At 52.4% G+C, this 17405-nt stretch overlaps 1 protein-coding gene, 1 long non-coding RNA gene and 1 other non-coding gene across 17 annotated transcripts in view; 1 reads left to right on the forward strand and 2 right to left on the reverse strand.

Annotated features, from left to right (window-relative positions):
• The window catches only part of RALGPS1 (Ral GEF with PH domain and SH3 binding motif 1), a 297855-nt gene that overhangs the window by 64473 nt on the left and 215977 nt on the right, over positions 1-17405 (reverse strand). The gene's annotated exons all lie outside the window — the stretch shown is intronic.
• On the forward strand, positions 4142-13987 carry LOC133065409 (uncharacterized). The gene is made up of 2 exons (XR_009694879.1): positions 4142-4228; positions 13735-13987. It is a non-coding gene; the product is annotated as an uncharacterized LOC133065409 (long non-coding RNA).
• Positions 9436-9507, reverse strand: TRNAC-GCA (transfer RNA cysteine (anticodon GCA)). Its single transcript has one exon. It is a non-coding gene; the product is annotated as a tRNA-Cys (tRNA).

Below are 17405 nucleotides of genomic sequence, written 5' to 3' on the forward strand. Positions count from 1 at the left end.
TAAACAAGAAATAGTCACTGCACCATTGTTAGTTATTTATAATTATAAAAAATTTCATGGTGTAGATGAATGAATGAATATATGTGTGTATGTATAACTACATATCCAAACAGGGGAATATTATGTAGTTATTAAAAAGATAAAAATACCTATTTCTAAGCACTGACATGTAATGATATCCATAATGTGTTTTTAAGTGAAAAAAATATGGTATGAGTGACTACACATACACACACACATGAAAGAGAGAATGTTTTTTCCTATCTGTTAACGGCAAACATCTTCAGGGACAGAATTTTAGGGCTATTTTCTATTTTATACAATTGTATAATTTTTTGGTCTTTAGCTATGACTGCTTTCGGAAGTAGAAAAGAGAAAAGATCACTGTCTCTCCCTTTCTTCAAAAAAGCAAACACTTTTTTGGCCAGGAGAAGGGACGTAATAGTAGACCCAAAGGTTTTTTGAGCATTCTAGGCTCCTGTTGAAGACCCAGTCTTCAGTTTTCAATGTAAAGGCCACAAACCTTTAGTGACTACCTGTGATCTGTCTCCAGTCAATTGCTCACACTTCGTTATCACCATTGGTCTCCACCTCCAATCTATTCTGCCCTGTGATTTTCTAAAACCCCATCAAACCATGCCCTTCTAGAAGTTAAAATTACCCAAGGACTCTCCCGCTGCAGTGGGCAGGTGTTCATGGCTCCTGGGGTCCATCTCTCGCCTGTGTCTCTGGCCTCCCCTTCCACCCTCTGCTCACGGGATCCTCCAGCTGGGCACTGGCCCCTTGCAATTCCCTGGACCAGCCCTCTGCCTCGTGCCTCTGAGCTTGGCAGAGCCCTGGACTCCCCTGGCCCACTCGGCCTCCTTTCCTGGCTGTTGGCGGGCTCCTCTTGGACTCTCAGACTCGGCGCCCTTCCCACCATTACAGCATCTATCACACACTCTTCAAGGGCCAGGGTCCTGTCTTTCCCATCTCTGCCTTCTCAGGGCACAGCACAGAGTAGGGGATGACCAAACGGGACACTGAGTTTTTATCTGCACATATGTGGCTCTTCATTCCAGCCACCACCATCCTATTGCTCGATGGACAGGAATGGCCGTGGCTGCCAAGCACCCACTCCACAGCCACCCCGTTAAGGTCAGCCCTGTAGTTCTGGTGTCTCCAAGCTAAATACCCGTATTTCTCAGGGCTGGAAAGGGCTTCCAGAGTAGCTAACGTCACCAAAAGGAAATGCAAAATGATTCCCCCAGTGAAAGCCTCGGAAACCTGCCTCATGTTGGGTAGAACCGAGGCTGCCCACGTGCCAAGCAAAACACTCTCCAGCTTGTCTTTCCAACCCTGGCTCAGGGACTCGCGCTACTGTGCACAGAAAAGCTCCCTGGACGTCCGAGGCCGCCAGGATCCCGGCCAGAGAGTGAGCTCACGGACGGCTGCTTCAATCACCGAAGTATTTTCCACTTCCCCAAATGCGCTCACAGCATCTGTGACCACACTTCACCTAGTCTTTAAGTATAACAACAACAACAAAAAATCATGGCGGCAGAGGCAAAGCTGTCAGATTCAGTCATTACTCAATGGAAACTGTGTAACAAAACACGACATTCTAAACCTCAATCACCAATCCCTGCATTCTCTGGGAAAGGAGCAACAGATTTGTGGAGGGCAGGCTAGATCCAAACTGATTTTCACTCTCTGAAAGCAAATTCTTTTCTGATTCTGCTGAAATGAAATACTGAAAGACTCTCCTTGGGCCCCTTGGGAAGAAAGAAGGCATCTGACTAAGAATTTATTTGGGGTTTTCAAGCTCAGGTGTTTGGATCTTTCCCTGCCTTTCATGATGATGGAGACGTGAGGATGTGAGTCCTGTAGGCCTGTCCTGGGAAACAGCATTCAGGGGGCAGGGGTTCCTGCGGCTCCACCTTGGGGGCCGTCTCTATGGTGCCTTTCTCCAGGTCATGCTGTGTATAAGGTCCACCTCGGCCCAGCCAGGTCCAGGGCCAGCCATCTGTGTCTGTAGGGGGCGCTACCCCCAACTAAGCTTGTGAGCCAATCTTACCCAGGCAGGTGAAGCACTTGCCTTCACCAGCAGGGGGCACCGGAAGTAGCCACGCCCTTGCTAGTTCTGGGATTGCCTGCTGGGTGGAAGGGAGGTTGGAGGGGAACCCGGCTGCCACCGGCTGGGGTCAGGCATCAGACTGGAAGGCCCACCCACACCTACTCTCTGTGTGCTGCCTCTCCCCTGCCTGCCGGACTCAACACCCTTGGGAAATGATTCGAAAAACCTGACCTCCATGACTCTAGGCTCTTGGTCACCTCCATGAGACCCAGACTTCTACTCTGGTTGGTTCTGCAGCAACCAGCTTTTCTCAGTCTTGCCTTCTCCTCTTCTTTACAAGGCACTGTCGTTCTACCAGGGTTTGGGGCCAACGCTGCCCTTGCATGCTCAGTTGCTCAGTTGTGCCTGACTCTTTGCGACCCCATGGACTGTAGCCCACCAGGCTCCTCTGTCCATGGGATTCTCCAGGCAAGAATACTGGAGTGGGTTGCCATTTCCTCCTCGAGGGGTTCTTCTCGACCCAGGGGTCAAACTGGCATCTCCTGCACTTCCTGCATTGGCAGGTGGGTTCTTTTACCACTGAGCCACCTGGGAACACTACCCTTACTGAGACATTCATTCCTGGCTACATCATCAGAGGGTGCTTTGCAGCCTCTGGGAAGAGAGAAGCCGAAGGGGCGTGTAAGCACATCTGCTGATGGGTCGGAAGTGGTGTGGAGCAAGAAGGAAGGTGGCAGGCAGCCATGGGGAGAGGACGCTGTGAGGACAGGGTGACGCGCTTAGAGATCAGCCCACTCAGTGACGTCCAGCATGAAAGGGCATTCGTGCTACAAATATTTACTAAGCGCTTCCTGCATAATGGGTTTACCTGATAGCTCAGTTGGTAAAGAACGCTGCAATTGGTAAAGAATCCGCCTGCAATACGGGAGACCTGGGGTCGATCCCTGGGTTGGGAAGATCCCCTGGAGAAGGGAAAGGCTACCCACTCCAGTATTCTGGCCTGGAGAATTCCATGGACTGTATAGTCCATGGGGTGGCAAAGAGTCGGACACGACTGAGTGACTTTCACACATCCCACATTCCAGACACAGGCATATAGTCAGGCATGGTCCCCAATCTCATGATGTGTACAAGTCGGCAGAAACAGTCAACAGAGGCATTAGTCATACAAATAATTAAGGGCACAAAACTGCTTTAAAAAAATAATACTCTAGTACAGGCTTACTTGGTAATTATCAATTATCCTTGGGTTCCCATGGGAGACCCCAGAGGAACCAGTGGTATGTGATAGAAACGGGAAGGTCCCTGCCTTAGCCACTCTCCTCAGTTCTGAAGGACAGAAAGAACATACGGATGTGGGGGCCCGAGAGAAGAGAGCTAACCCAAGGAAGGGTATCTTCCTTGGAGTGTGTCCCAGGTCCCAGGAAAGAGATCCCTCCCTAGACATAACCCTGGATAAATATTTGAACAACAACAACAAAATTCCTGCAAAAGGCAAAAACAAAAACAATACCCCCAAACAAAAACAGAATTCCCCCAAAGGAAAAAAAACAAAAACAAAAACCATAGAAGTGACCCTGACCCTTGAAGTGAGTTGTAGGGGCCCCTTTAGCTTGGGTCTAGTTGAACCCGACCTTCTACCACAATGACTAAGAATGGTGTATGGTAACTGCGGGCCCAACTGATTCCCTGGGGGAGGAGGAGCTTCTCAAAGCAGGAGGGACTGTTTATGCATGAAATGTCCGAACATCTGGTGATCTGTCAATTGCTTTCATTTTTTTAAGAAGAAAAATAGTTTCTCCTAGTTAATTATGGTACTTAAGTATAAAGACCCAAAAAGAGGGTATATGATTTTGGGTGCCATGACATTTTGGTCAATGCACATTTTTTCCATAAGTTGATGGGAATGTTTCACCATCGCAGACTGAGGGTAGGAGGGGAAGACGAAGACTTTTGGATGAAGTGGTATTAGCAGATCACATGTGCTCTGACCACACTCCCTCGTCAGCAGTCTGGGAAGCCCAGAAACCCCTCCTGCAGACGCCGCCCAGGGGCTGGGACAGAGAGCAGGCGCCCGCTTGGCGACATGCATGGCTGTGTCGGATGTGGAGGGTGCAGGCGAGCCCTGCGGAGGATCGCCTTTCTGCGGGGCCCCGGGGAGAGGTCACCCAGGTAGGGGATGTAACAGCACAGGCAGAGGCGCCTCTGTCAAGTCCAGAGTGGGTGTGGGGAGGGTGCTTCCTGCCGACGACTCCCAGAGCACCTGGCACCCAGGAAGCAGGAGCCTGTGCTCATCTGGAGGTGGGCTGGGCGGGAGGTGAGGGTGCCTGGGGACACCAGTAAGGAGACTGAAGAAAAGCTCATCTCAGCTAAAGCAGAATGCCTGCATTAGGGCAACAGTGAAGGAAGAATATATTGCAAACGTCCTATTTCCTGGGGGTGCAGTGGGCATGGCTCTGGGTGAAGGCCAACTCCTCTCCCTCCATCAGGGTTTCCTGACAGCAATCTGGCCTGGCTCTTACTCTCAGCAAGACCCTCAGGTGACCTGCTGACACACAGGGACCCAGGAGAGAGGAGCTCAAAGAGGCTCCTGGGACAGGAGGCTGCCTCAGGGCGCAGGGTGGGAGACGGGAGCCCTCAGGCAAGCAAGAACTGGGAACTACGACCATGGTCATGAGCTCGGACTGTGCACCAGGCTAAGAGCTGCTGTATCTGTGGAATCTCATGGAGTCCTGACTCAACAGATGAGGAAGTGAGGCTCAGAGAGGCTAAGTTGTTTGTCCAAGATTGCACAGCACATGCACGGCAGAGCCGAGGATGCGCCCCAGGCCTCACTTTGGAGTCTGGCTCTGACACTTACCCTTCCTTGTCCTGGCCCCAAAGGACAACACATGAATGTGTGAAGCTTGCCAAGGTGGGGTGGCAACACTAGCATCTGTGGGGTGACCCTGAGCCGGGCCCTGTGCTCTGGGGCTTAGACATCTCCTCAGTTCATCTACCAACAGGGCTCCCAGGAAAGCATCATCACCCCCATCACCCAGATGGGGAAACTGAGACGCAGGGTGGTAGGGTGACTCTCCAGAGGTCTCCGGGCCAGTGGATGGAGAAGCCATGATTGGAGTCCAGGTCTGACTGATCCCAATCTGTGTTCAACAGGAGCAGGGGGGGAAACCTCCCGTTTCATTTCATGTCAGGAGCTGAGCCCTGTGGTCACTGCCCTCTGAGATTCTGAGCCCAGGACTGGAGGGCTGAGTCATGGGCCCTGTCCTCAGAGAGGGCAGCTGTCCTTCTGGGGAATGGAAACATCTCCAGGCCAGAACAGGACTTAGTTCCAAGTGGATTAGCAAGGGCTCAGGCAGGAGAGTTTGATTTGTGGCCCACCAACACACTCCAAATGGCGCCTGTACCTGGCCTCTGGGGATTAGTGGCCCCCTGGAGGCCAGTCTGGGAAGGTAGCCTGGGGTGCCACGCAGGGTGGGGGCTCTGGAGCCAGGCAGTCTGTGGGGAGGGCCAACTCTGCCACTGACTTGCTCTCGGTTGCCTCAGAAAAGCTCCTCAGCCTTTCAGCCGCTGAGATCCAGCCTCTGTAGCCAGGGACGGGCTCTGATGGTGCCCTTCTCAAGCAGAGGACTCCCCTGGTGGCTCAGATGGTTAAGATTCTGTCTTCAATGCAGGAGACCCAGGTTCGATTCCTGGGTCAGTAAAATCCTCTGGAGCAGGGAATAGCTGCCCACTCTAGTATTCTTGCCTGGAGAATCCCACGGGTGGAGGAGCCTGGTGGGCTATAGTCCATGGGGTTGCAAAGATCAGACACGACTGAGCAACTAACTTTCCTCAAGTGGAGGTGCGATGAATCAGGTAAGGGATGTTTATCCCCCTGAAGAAGGTCACTAATCAAGGCTGGGGTGATTTGATGATATCAGCAGAAATGACTCTGGCAGATCCAGTCTACAGAGAGAGGAGGACCCAGGTTGCACCTTCCACCCTTTCACATTGTCTGCCAGCCCCCCTCCCACCCCCTCATCCTGTCACCTCCACGGCAAGGGCTGAACAAGGATGGGGCCACCTTGAGAACATCTCATTCCTGGCTTCTACCTCCTCTCTGTCCTCCACCTCCATCACAGGGCTGTGAGGGGTGCTCTTGTTTAGGGAAAGGGAACCCTCTCTACCCTTCAGAGTGGCACATGGAGTAGGGAGACCCAGGTTTGAACACCCAGCCCATCGGGTGACCCCATGTGAACAGCCTGGTCCCTGGATCTCTCATCTCAATTGCCCGGACCTCACAGGTCCACCCAAGCATCGCACGAGAGAACGTAAGCAAGCCGACACAGGGCCCGGCACACAGCGGGTGGTTCATCTGTCTGTTCATTTGTTCCATCACTCATTCAGCCAGGCATGCATTCATTTCTTTCATTCGCTGGGAAGTTGCTGAGTGCTGTTTCCACCAGCCTCTGCACTGGGCTCCAGGGTAACTACAGTGAGAAAAACCAGACGTGCTGCCTGCCTGCCCTCTTGGGCCTGACGACCAGGCACTGAGTGGGTGCTGGGGCTCCCTCTCTTTCACGGAGACCCCGGATCCAGCAGGGAGCTGCCCACTCCTGGACCGGCAGAGAGAGCCCAGGTCGGTGGTCCACAGGGAGAGAGCTCCTCTGTACTCAGGGGGAGGACCCTAGGGCGGCTGAGTAACTGTAACTTCTGAGGACTTCCCTGCTTCCCACAGAACTTTATTTCTTTATTTCATGTCTGCTTTATTTCTCAGACATGTGCGCTCAAACAGGTATAACTGTACATCACATACACACTTCCCAGCTTGTACAAAACGACTCGGCATTTTGTAGCTACTGATGAGGAACACAGGGAAGTGGCAGGCTGTGGGCTTCGTGGTCAGGTCAACAGTTCTAGGGGATATGGGCAAATTGTTTACTTTATCTGAGTCTCGATTTCCATTTTTGCAAGAGGAGCATATTCCAACCTTGTTTTGAGGATCAGAGTTACTGTATGAAAGCATTTACTATGTCACCTAGAACAACAATAATGATAAAAGTGAAAGTGAAGTTGTTCAGTCATGTCTGACTCTCTACAACCCCATGGACTGTAGCCTACCAGGCTCCTCCGTCCATAGAATTTTCCAGGCAAGAGTACTGGAGTGGTTTGCCATTTGCTTCTCTAGGGGATCTTCCCAACCCAGGGATCGAACCCAGGTCTCCCGCATTATATGCAGACGCTTTACCATCTTGAGCCACCAAGGAAGCCCACAATAATGATAATCACAACACTAAAGACAGCTAACCTCTGTTAGCATTTCTTATGTACTGAGTGTTGTGTTCAGTGCCCCCAGGCATTCATTTATCCTTTTATTCAACAAACCTTTATCAAAATGCTAGATTAGATGCTAGGGAAATGCAAGGAACACACCCAAGACATCCTCTGCTTCTGTCGGGTTGACCGCCTGGAGGAGGGTCAGACAGTCAACAAGGAATTGAACCAATAAACTGTTCAACTGAAACTGTGATGATAAGAACAAAAAAGGAGACGTACAGTCCTCAGATGTAAATGTCATTTCATACACTTTGTAGATGAGGAAACTCGCGATCAGAGAGCTGAGGCAACTGGTCTGAGGTCACACGCCCGGGGAGAGGCAGAGCCGGGCCCCATATCTCATTCAATGAATTATTACACCTAGAATGGCATCAGTGGGTCCAGATCACCTGCAGAGAGCCCCCTGGCTCCCTGGGCTCCTCCTCTAGTCCAAGAGCCGCTGCTCAGAGCAAAGGTGGACCCAGAGGCCGAGAGCAAAATGACATAGCTGACCCTCCGCTGTGACCTACAGCCCTTTCTGACCCCAGTCAGAAAGGGAGGGCTTGTCCAGGGTGGGGGGCGGGGGTGGTCACTCACTCCTGGGAAGGCATCGGAGGGAGGAACTCCATAGCTGACAAATGAGTTTCGGAAAGAAATTGCCCCACTGTTGAAAACTAAGGGTAGCAGGTATCATCAGTAGGTGACACCCCAACTGGGTGGTTCCCAAGGAACCCCGGGTAAGAAGATGTGGGCCGCCGCAGGGTCTGGAGCAGCAGGCAAGGCATGCCTGCCTGGCTCTGCTGTTGGCCAGCTCTGTAAAATGAGGGGGAATGAGGGCACCTCACTGCAGTGAGGCTGCAGTGAGACCAAGGTACACAGACACTGAGGGTAAAGCTGGACCCCGCCCAGCAAGCAGGTTTCAGTGATGCAACAGACCTCTCTGGAAGGTGGGGGGTTGGAGCTCTGGTTCTTGGTATGCTTTATTTACGGTAACATTATTTTAACTTCATTTAAATTTAACATTATTTAACTTCATTTACATATCACCTTCATGATTTTTGCTAGCAGAGCACATCTACAGTATAATTTTTTTTATTGGGGTGAAAGTGAAAGTCACTCAGTCATGTCTGATTCTTTGTGACCCCATGGACGATACAGTCCATGGAATTCTCCAGGCCAGAATACTGGAGTGGGTAGCCTTTCCCTTTATTGGTGTAAATAAACACAAAATTCGCCATGAGTGACAATACCATCACAGTGTTGCACAACCCACCATCGCTGGCTTGTTTCCAGAACATTCCATCACTCCAGAAGGAAATCCTAGACCAAGTTTACTCCCCATCCCCCATCCTAGGCTCATCCACTCTCCATCTCTATGGATTTGCCGGCTCTGGATGTTTCATACAAGTGGGATCACACAACATGTGGCCTTCTGCATCTGGCTTCTCTCCCTTAGCGTCCTGTGCTCAAGGGTCCCCTGGTGCAGTACTTCACTCCTTCTTGTGGCTGAATGACATTCCACCATATTGCCACTGTTCAGTCACTCGGTTGTGTCCGACTCTTCTCGAGCCCATGGGCTGCAGCATGCCAGGCTTCCCTGTCCTTCACTGTCTCCCAGAGTTTGCTCAAGATCATGTCCATTGAGTTGGTGATACCATCCAACCATCTCATCCTCTGTCAGCCCCTTCTCCTGCTGTGTGCATATGCCATATTTTCCTTATCTGTTTATTCGTTGGTGGACATCTGGGCTGTTTCCACCCTTTCACTACCATGATAGAGCTGCTATGGACACTCAAATGTAAGTTTTTGTGTGAATACCTGTTTTCAGTCCTTTTGGGTATATAAGGACTGGAATTGCTGGGTTGCTATATATTTTTAACCTATATTTTTTTAGTGAAATCTCAAATTTAATTTGCTAATCACACTAATAATGACACTTAGCTGTCAAAGTGAGTGAAAGTCGCTCAGTCATGTCCAACTCTTTTCAATCCCCTAGACTATAGTCTGCCAGGCTCCTCTGTCCATGGAATTATCCAGGCAAGAATACTTGAGTGAGTTGCCATTCCCTTCTCCAGGGGATCTTCCCAACCCAGGGATCGAACCTGGGTCTCCTGCATTGCAGGCAGATACTTTACCGTCTGAGCCACCAGGGAAGCCCTATCAAAGTAAGAGGGGTTATCTACGAGCCATCTAAAATCAGGGGGCCTGGGTTCAACCCTGGTCAGGGAACTAGATCCCATATGCTACAACTAAAAGTTCTCATGCCTCAACGAAGATCAAATACCCTGTGTGCCTCAACTAAGACCGGGCGCAGCCAAATAAATACATCTTTTAAAAGTTCTTAAATAAAATGAGGAGGCCCACAAGCAGTGCATGTCCACACTCTGGGGAACTCAGAGCTCACAAACCCCCTCACCTACCATCTGTGAGGCTGGCAGCTCTGGTCACGGTGGGGTGGGATCCTGGGACCAGAAGCCAGGTTGGATGCAGTGGTTACCTGATAGGTCTAAAGCACTATGAGGGTTGGGGGGGGGGGGGGCACCGGCCAGGTGTCAGAGTCAGAGAGGCAGCATCAGACCTGAGGGGTAAGCCTCCAGCCCCCGGAGTCACTGGGACATGGGGCCCAGAAGAGAGAAGGAGGTGGTCTGCGGGGGTGGGGGTTGGGGATGGTCCAGGACTTCAGCAGCAACAAAGATGACTGCAGAGCCGAGGCCCCAGGAGGGGTCTGGGGCTGGTCACAGGCTGTCCCGTTCTCCATTGGTTGCTCTTCAGGCCGACTCTCTGGGGGCTGGGAGGACAGGGTGAGGCCAAGCGCAGGGGCTGCCCTTGGAGCTCCCTTCAGACAGGCTCCTTCCCAGAGTCCTGCCCCTCTTGGAGACTCCGCTTTGGTAATTACGGGACCCCTAGAAAGAGGAGGTTGTTTTTGATGGGGGCTCTTTCATCTCTGACTTAAATTACACATCACGCACTAACGTTTTAACTCTGATGTCTTCTGGAATTCAGATGAGACATAAACATACTCCCAGAAGCACAGAGTCTGCATTCATTACTGGGACCACCTTGACCAAATAAGAGGTGTCACCAAATCTATTTATAGCTTAAACATCTTTCCACTGTCTTTCCCCCTTAAAATCGATTGAGGTAGTTCCCGTACAAACAGGAAGAAAGTCCAGCCCCAACAGTCATTCATTCATTCGGGATTCATGCCTGGGGGTCGCCAGCAATCAAGTCGTGGCAGGGGAACGTGCAGAAAGAGCACCGGGGCTCTGAGCAGAGAGACAGAGTGGACACAGAAATGTAAATTAACAAATAAAAGCTGCCATCTAAAATCCATTACATCATTACATTTAAAATAAGACTGACGCTGCCAGCGAGCAAGGCTGTGGTGAGATGGGAAAACCCATACATGGCTGGCAGTAGGGTACGATGGGACAACCTTTCTGCAAAACATTAGGGATTAGAAAGCCAGAAGAATTTTGATATCTTTTGACTAAGTAATCCCACTCGTAGGAACATGTTCTTTAGGAAATAGTTTTAAAAGAAAGAGAAAACCTTGCACACACACAAAGGTATCCACTGCAGGGACATCTACAGTGGTTAAAAGCAAAATAAAACAGCAAAAATAAGAAGCATTCTGATGTCAAACTAGGGAAATAACCAAGAAAATTAAAATGAATGACAGGACAAAAATATAGAAATGTAAGTGCTGGAACTGGTAGGGTTTTCGGTGCTTTTAAAAAATCAAGGGTCACCCGGTTGTTGGTGCATTTTTAAAAGGAATGCATTCATCTTTAAGTAAGTTAAAACTTTATTCAAGTCACCGTTATTTATTGGCAGGCTTGTTTCTCACCAAAGCAACAACAAACACATGTATTTTTTATACATACATGTAAACATGTATACATGTATACATACATGAACAGTCAACAGTTCCCTACTTTGGGGTTCCCTCCCCAAATACCAGGAAACCTCATGCCCTCCCCCTTCTCATTCATTTAATTGGTTAACCATCCCGTGGGGCACATGAAAGGCTGGTGAGCCCGCAGTGACTCTGGGAGCTTATTGGCAGCCATGGGCACAGAACCTGTAGCTTCTCCTCGCAGACAGGCCTGCTGACCTCACTCCACCCTCCAGGACGGCTCTTGCCTCCTCCAAGCAGTGCCTGCCCTTCCTGCTGCCCCACCAGCCTTCACCCACGCAGTTAGGTGGGACCACTCCGCCCAGCATCTCAGGCCCACACTTGCAACAGAGGCTGGCACTCACTCGTGAACTTGCCGAACCGCCATTAATCAGACACTCTGCTCTGGGTGCCTGAGACGGAGGCTCCCACACCCCTGCCTGCTGGGCCTGTCTGTAAGGACCGTGTCCTTGCCGGCCCCTGAGCCCCTCTTGGGGGCATCACCTCCTCTCTGGAAGGTGACCAGGCCTCTGATGCTCAGTCCTGGGCTCTTGTCACTGCTAGGTAGGACGGCCACCGCCTTGGCTAGCCCAAAACCCGCCCTGCCACCGCGATTTACTTCCCAGCACCTGGGGAGAAGGCAGGAGAAAAGGCATGAGACCCATGCTCTCCCAGAATGTTCCAGACGGAGCAAAGAGCATTTCAGAGGGCCGCTCCCATTTTCAGTAATAGACCTCTGTGAGGCTGGGTTTTTGCAAAGAGCTGTGAAAAACGCTAAGTCCTGGAATGGGCTGTTGAACACAGACTCCAAAATGACAAATCCTTACCAAAGATACATTTACATATAAGGCAGAAGCATGCAGTAAAATTTATGTTGTAATTTTCCATATTCAAAACATTTTAACTAAAGAATTCATTTTTGTTTTTTTTTTTAAAAAAAACCTTTAAAAAATCATGTCAGCAAAAGGCTGGAAATTATTCTTACTTGGGACAAAAAAATATCCTTTATTCTGAGATTATGGCCTGCTTACATTGCTGGTATTAAAATGTTCTTCCTCAGGGAAACAACGAAGATAGTTAATATTCTCTTTACTCACCATCAAAAAAGAAAAAAATTTGGCAGCCTTGTGAGAGTCTAAACTTTTCTTTATGCCCATGAAATCTGAAGCCTGGACCCACTGGCATGAGCGCACACGTGCATCTCTGGCAGCAGCAATAGCACACAGCCCAGTGGCTGGCTCGGAGGCGCCCGTGCTGGAAACCCCGGAGGGTGGCTAGTGAGTCAGGCCACCGAGGCGGCCAGCAGGGAGGCAGCTCGTATCCTGCAGGATCTCTCAAGCTTAGAAAATATCTGAAGGTTGAGTAAGAAGGAATTTCAGCTTGGCACAGATGTCTCAAGCGATTGAGCTCACCTCTTTCTTTCCTGTCAGAGTTTATGTACTGTTGTAGGTTGGGCACCTGAACCCCTGTCTTACTGGGGGCCTCAGCCGAGCACCCCTCCTCAGTCAGGTGAGTGCAGGTTGCACGGTGCTGCGGGAGGCCCCCAGCCAGTCCAGACACCCGATTTCCAACCTCAGCAGGAGCCCAGGCCCACCCCACGGTACCCCACAGTCCTGCCCCTCCCTGGTGCTTCTCTTGTTCCCTCTGGTGGCTGGCCTTCCCCAGCGGCTGCCTACCCCCAGGCCCACTGTCCCTCCCTGGGGGCACCCAGCCTCCTGAGTGAAGGCCTGGCTTCCTGCTCTGCCCTCCTTTGCCCGGCATGCCTTCTCCACCATCCTATCCTCCACCTCCGCCAGCAGGGACTCCCAGACTGACCCCACGCTTGTCTACGTATCTTTAATGCTCCCTATCTATACTATCTTTTTTTTTTTTTTTAAGGTTTAAAAGAACATTTCTTTTCTGATTAAAGGGAATTTATGTTCATCCTAGAAAACAGAAAAGTCTGATGAGAAAAATAACTGCCTGTAACCCCACTGTTGTGAAATAAGCTCTCTTGGGACTTAGGTGTGTCCTTCACATAAACACACTCCTCTGTCCAAGCTGACCGCAGGCTGCCCAGAGGTTCTGGTGGACGGTTCCGTTGGTAGAAGGCCCAGGGGACTCATTCCGTAGTGGAACTGGGAAGGTCCCAACACCGATAGGCACCAAGGTGTTGTGTTAAGTGCTGGACGCCCCAGATGCCTTCCGGGAAGGCCCCAAGCCCCGCTGCCGGTCCATGGCACGCCCTGTCCAGCCCAGTCATGACTGCGCCCAGCATCAGAGCTACGGCTTTACACAGGTGCCGGCCCGCTCCAGGGTCTGGGTGTGAACATGCGCACATCTGACCCTGTCAGTCAGGCCCTCTCTGCCTCACCACCTTCTCCAGTGCTCCAAAGCCAACACTTAAGGTGGGAGGATGAGGAAGAGGACAGACCTCCTGGGGTGGAGAAGAGGGGCTACAACAACCAGAGGGCCCAAGCTCCCTCCCCCTTCCCTCCTACAGGCTTGCTGCTGTGACGATGGGAACAACAATCACGGTGGTAACAGCCTACAAGCTGACCTGTGTTCAGAGCTCACCACCTGCCGAGCCTCAAGACCAGGGCTCAACATGTGTCACCAGTATTAACCAACATGTGGACACACTCCGCTGAGAGGATCCGTGGTCCAGGCGTGGACATCTGTGTCTATATTAGCACGCTGTAGCAGAGCAGACCCTCAATATCACAGAGAAGAATAAAGCAGATTTAAAGAGCAAACTGAGCCAGAGTGTTAGTAGGATTAGTGAAGATGGTCGTGGGGACACACTGCATTGTCTTGGATCGTCACAGCAGCTGTTCCATGGATGGCAAGGTCGGGGGAGGTTCCGGGCACCCACAGAGTGGTGACTTGGGGTTAGGGTCTGAGCCTGCCTGGCCCCGGTTCCCCGCTGAGGACGCCTCGGCTCCTCCGCCCCTTCGCTCTCACTCTGCTGACCCAACCGCTACTCACAAAGCACATTCTCTAAGCTCTGGTCCTGGAGGGGTCACACGACCCAGATGGCTGTTTGGCATCCATCTCCCCACAGGTCTGCCCCGGTCCTGTCCACCGGAGGAGCCTCTGTGGCCAGCACAGCTGGGCACACGTCAGGTTGGGTTCAGGAGTGTTTGTACGGCACTGAGTAGGGACCCCTCCCGAGAAGGAGAAGACTGGGTGGCATGGACAGGTGAAGCCTGCCACCGCCCAGAAGGCACAGCTTCTTCCTCCCCTGGCAGAGTGACCCAGGAAGGGCAGGTCTGTAAAGTTCTCCCAGCCCCAGGCGGCACCAGCAGCCTCCTGGAGCCCGGGGGCACAGGGCAGCTTGTGGACTCGCCTCACCAGGTCCTCTCCCGTGTCAGCACGGGGCTGCGTGACCCCTCTTCTGACCAGACCTTCCTCTGAGGCAGGACGAGTCCAGACAAGGCGCTGCCAGCCCTGTGGCCTGGACACACATCCCCGGAAGCATCACCTCCCATCCCTTGGAAGGACAGACAGCTGGGGTGCAGGGTGAGGCCAGTGGGAGACAGAGCCATCCTGGGGGGCCCAAACTCGGGCGGTTCAGCTCTGTCAGCACCAGAACAGATACGAAGAATTCAGAGTAGGTTTGAGCTACAACTCACAGCTGATAAAGGTACTGTCTACACACCACTCACCGTGACCCTAATGCACTAATAAACTGGTGAGTCCTCCTGGCTGAGTGCCTGGTGGATGTCCAGCACTGGGCTTCCCTGAGGGGGCTACCAGTACTACGCCCCCTTGAGAGATGTGGACACTGACAGGGGTACCTGAGGTCACACAGCTGAGAAGGATCCAGACTCCATCCCTCAGTGGCCGAACTCCATGGGACACGCCGCTCTGTGGGCTGACAGCTGGCGCGAAGGGCTCTGTTTTCCGGGGCCTCTTTGATGGCCTGGGGACGGTGGCATTTTGTGAGCTTGTCAGACACACCTACTGTGCCGGGTGAGCCTGCTCCAGGGATGGCCCCGGCTTCCCCTCTAGCGCCAGCCTGGGATGACAGGTGCCGGTCCGCCCTCTCTCATCAGGACTCCCAGCTCCCGGGACGTGCTCCCAGTTCTCCTAGCAGCTGGATGGCCGGGGCACTCCACGAGCACTGGCCCAGCTGTTGGCCTTGGGTTCTGGGCTCCTGTCTCAGCCCTGCCCCTTCTAAGCAGCGCAGCCCCATAACCTCAGCTGTGAGCGAAGGGGCTGGAACTCCTGGCTCTGACACTGAAGAAGGTTTTGACTCTGTAGAGACCAGTGTGCTACATACACCATATCATGGAGTATAAGGCTGTGGACACGAGCACATGAGCACTGTCCCCACCACCTGGACACAGTCCACTCACTCCTCAGCTTGAGGCTCACACCGCACTCCCTGCAGAAGCCCCCGCCCACCTCAGGCCGCTCCTCTGTAACAATCAGTCCCTTTGTGATTACAGGAGGCGGATTCCCGTGGGCTTCACTGGTGGCTCAGGTGGTAAAGAGTCTGCCTGCAATAAGGGAGACCTGGGTTTGATCCCTGGTTTGGGAAGATCCCCTGGAGAAGGAAATGGCAACCCACTCCAGTATTCTTGCCTGCGGAATCCCATGGACAGAGGAGCCTGACGGGCTATAGTCTATGGAGTTGGACACGACTGAGCGACTTCACATTCCTGAGGCCTGTGGCCAGTCCTACATCACATCTTCCTGAAGCCGTGAGCAGCCTGGGCTCAGAGAACTTGAATAACCCGTCTAAGGTCACCTGGACAGCAAGGGACAGAGTGGAGTCTGACACCTCGTCTGCCCGACCTGCTGACTACTGGACGCCTGCCCGCTCCAGTCTCTGAGCCCCCAGGGCCAGGGACCACGGCTGCTCTGCTCCACCACAGGCACTCAGGAACTAGTTCTTAAATGAAAGAAGGTGATGGGGCGGAGGAGCGGGGAGCTGTGTAAGTCAGGACCCTTTTAGTTGCAAGTGACAAAAACTCTCCTGGAACCAGCTTTTAAAGGGGGAGGGACTTTAAGAATCCCAGAATGGCTCACAGGTCCAGGGGGCTGCACCCCAGAATGGGGGCAGCCCAGGACAGACCCCAGGGAGGCCGGAGGGGGGCCCGAGTGGAAGCCTGTGGCCTGCACACAACCCGCTCTCACCCCTTGTGCTGCTGCCCCTCAGGCCCTGGCCTCGGTCACTCAGACGCTCCATGGGGCAGAGGTCAGGCCACCGGCAGCTGTGGTGTCAGGATCTGACCGCGCTGCAACCAGGGCAGAGAGAACCCCTGTCCCTGGCTTCAGAGAAACATAACAAGACAAACAGGCAGAAACTCTGCTCAGCCCATGAGAGCCTCCACCCCGCCTGACTGGGGGCTGACGTGCTGTGCTTAGACCAGATTCAAGTGTGGGTGAGAAGGAGGCCTGTGAAAGCCCTGCGCAGAGGGAAGAGCTCAATAACGCTCCGGAGACCCTCCTGTTTGCATCACTCTCCTCCTTCTTCACCCCTCACCTCTGCTGCCAGGGCGCCCCTGGCGGGTCTCATCCCGCATAGATGCCGCACCTCCCCCACCCTTCTGCGCATCTGTGGGAGGTTCAGGTGGCCAGACTGGTGATTCCCAACCTGGGGTCCTTGGATGACTGAGGTAATCATTACTCAGTTATTGCGGAACTGGAGTCCACTGGGGTCCAGACATGAAATGCTTTATTTTCTCCAACACCCACTCACCAACTGTGCTGTATTGACTGCCCTTTGCAATTCTGGGCAGCTGGTCCCTCAATGAAATCTGGGCCAGATTCTATAACTTTGCAGCCACTTCCCATTATTAGCATAGTTGCATTTCAATATTTAAGACTCGGTTCTATTTATCTGAAAACTTGATTCAAACTCAATTCAAAGCTCAATTCACCTTTGTTCACTCTCTCCTCCTTCCTGGGGGCCTAGAGGGGATGGAATGGAAGGTGTTCAGCTCTTCCCCAAGGCCATCTTCTTTGTTTGAACCTCCTTCCCCAACACCTTTTGGACTCCAGCAGACCTCCCTGGGCCCATTCTCTCCCGGGGGATAATGAGATACACTCACAGGGCTCCACCTGTCACTGTCGGGAACACCTGGTCTGGTCTGGGTCCCTCTGATGCAGGTGATCTGGATCTCCAGCCTGACCCCTCCATGGCTGAAAGGAAGCCAGGCATCC

The sequence above is a fragment of the Dama dama genome, chromosome 11, assembly GCF_033118175.1.
Source record: "Dama dama isolate Ldn47 chromosome 11, ASM3311817v1, whole genome shotgun sequence".
NCBI lineage: Eukaryota > Metazoa > Chordata > Mammalia > Artiodactyla > Cervidae > Dama > Dama dama.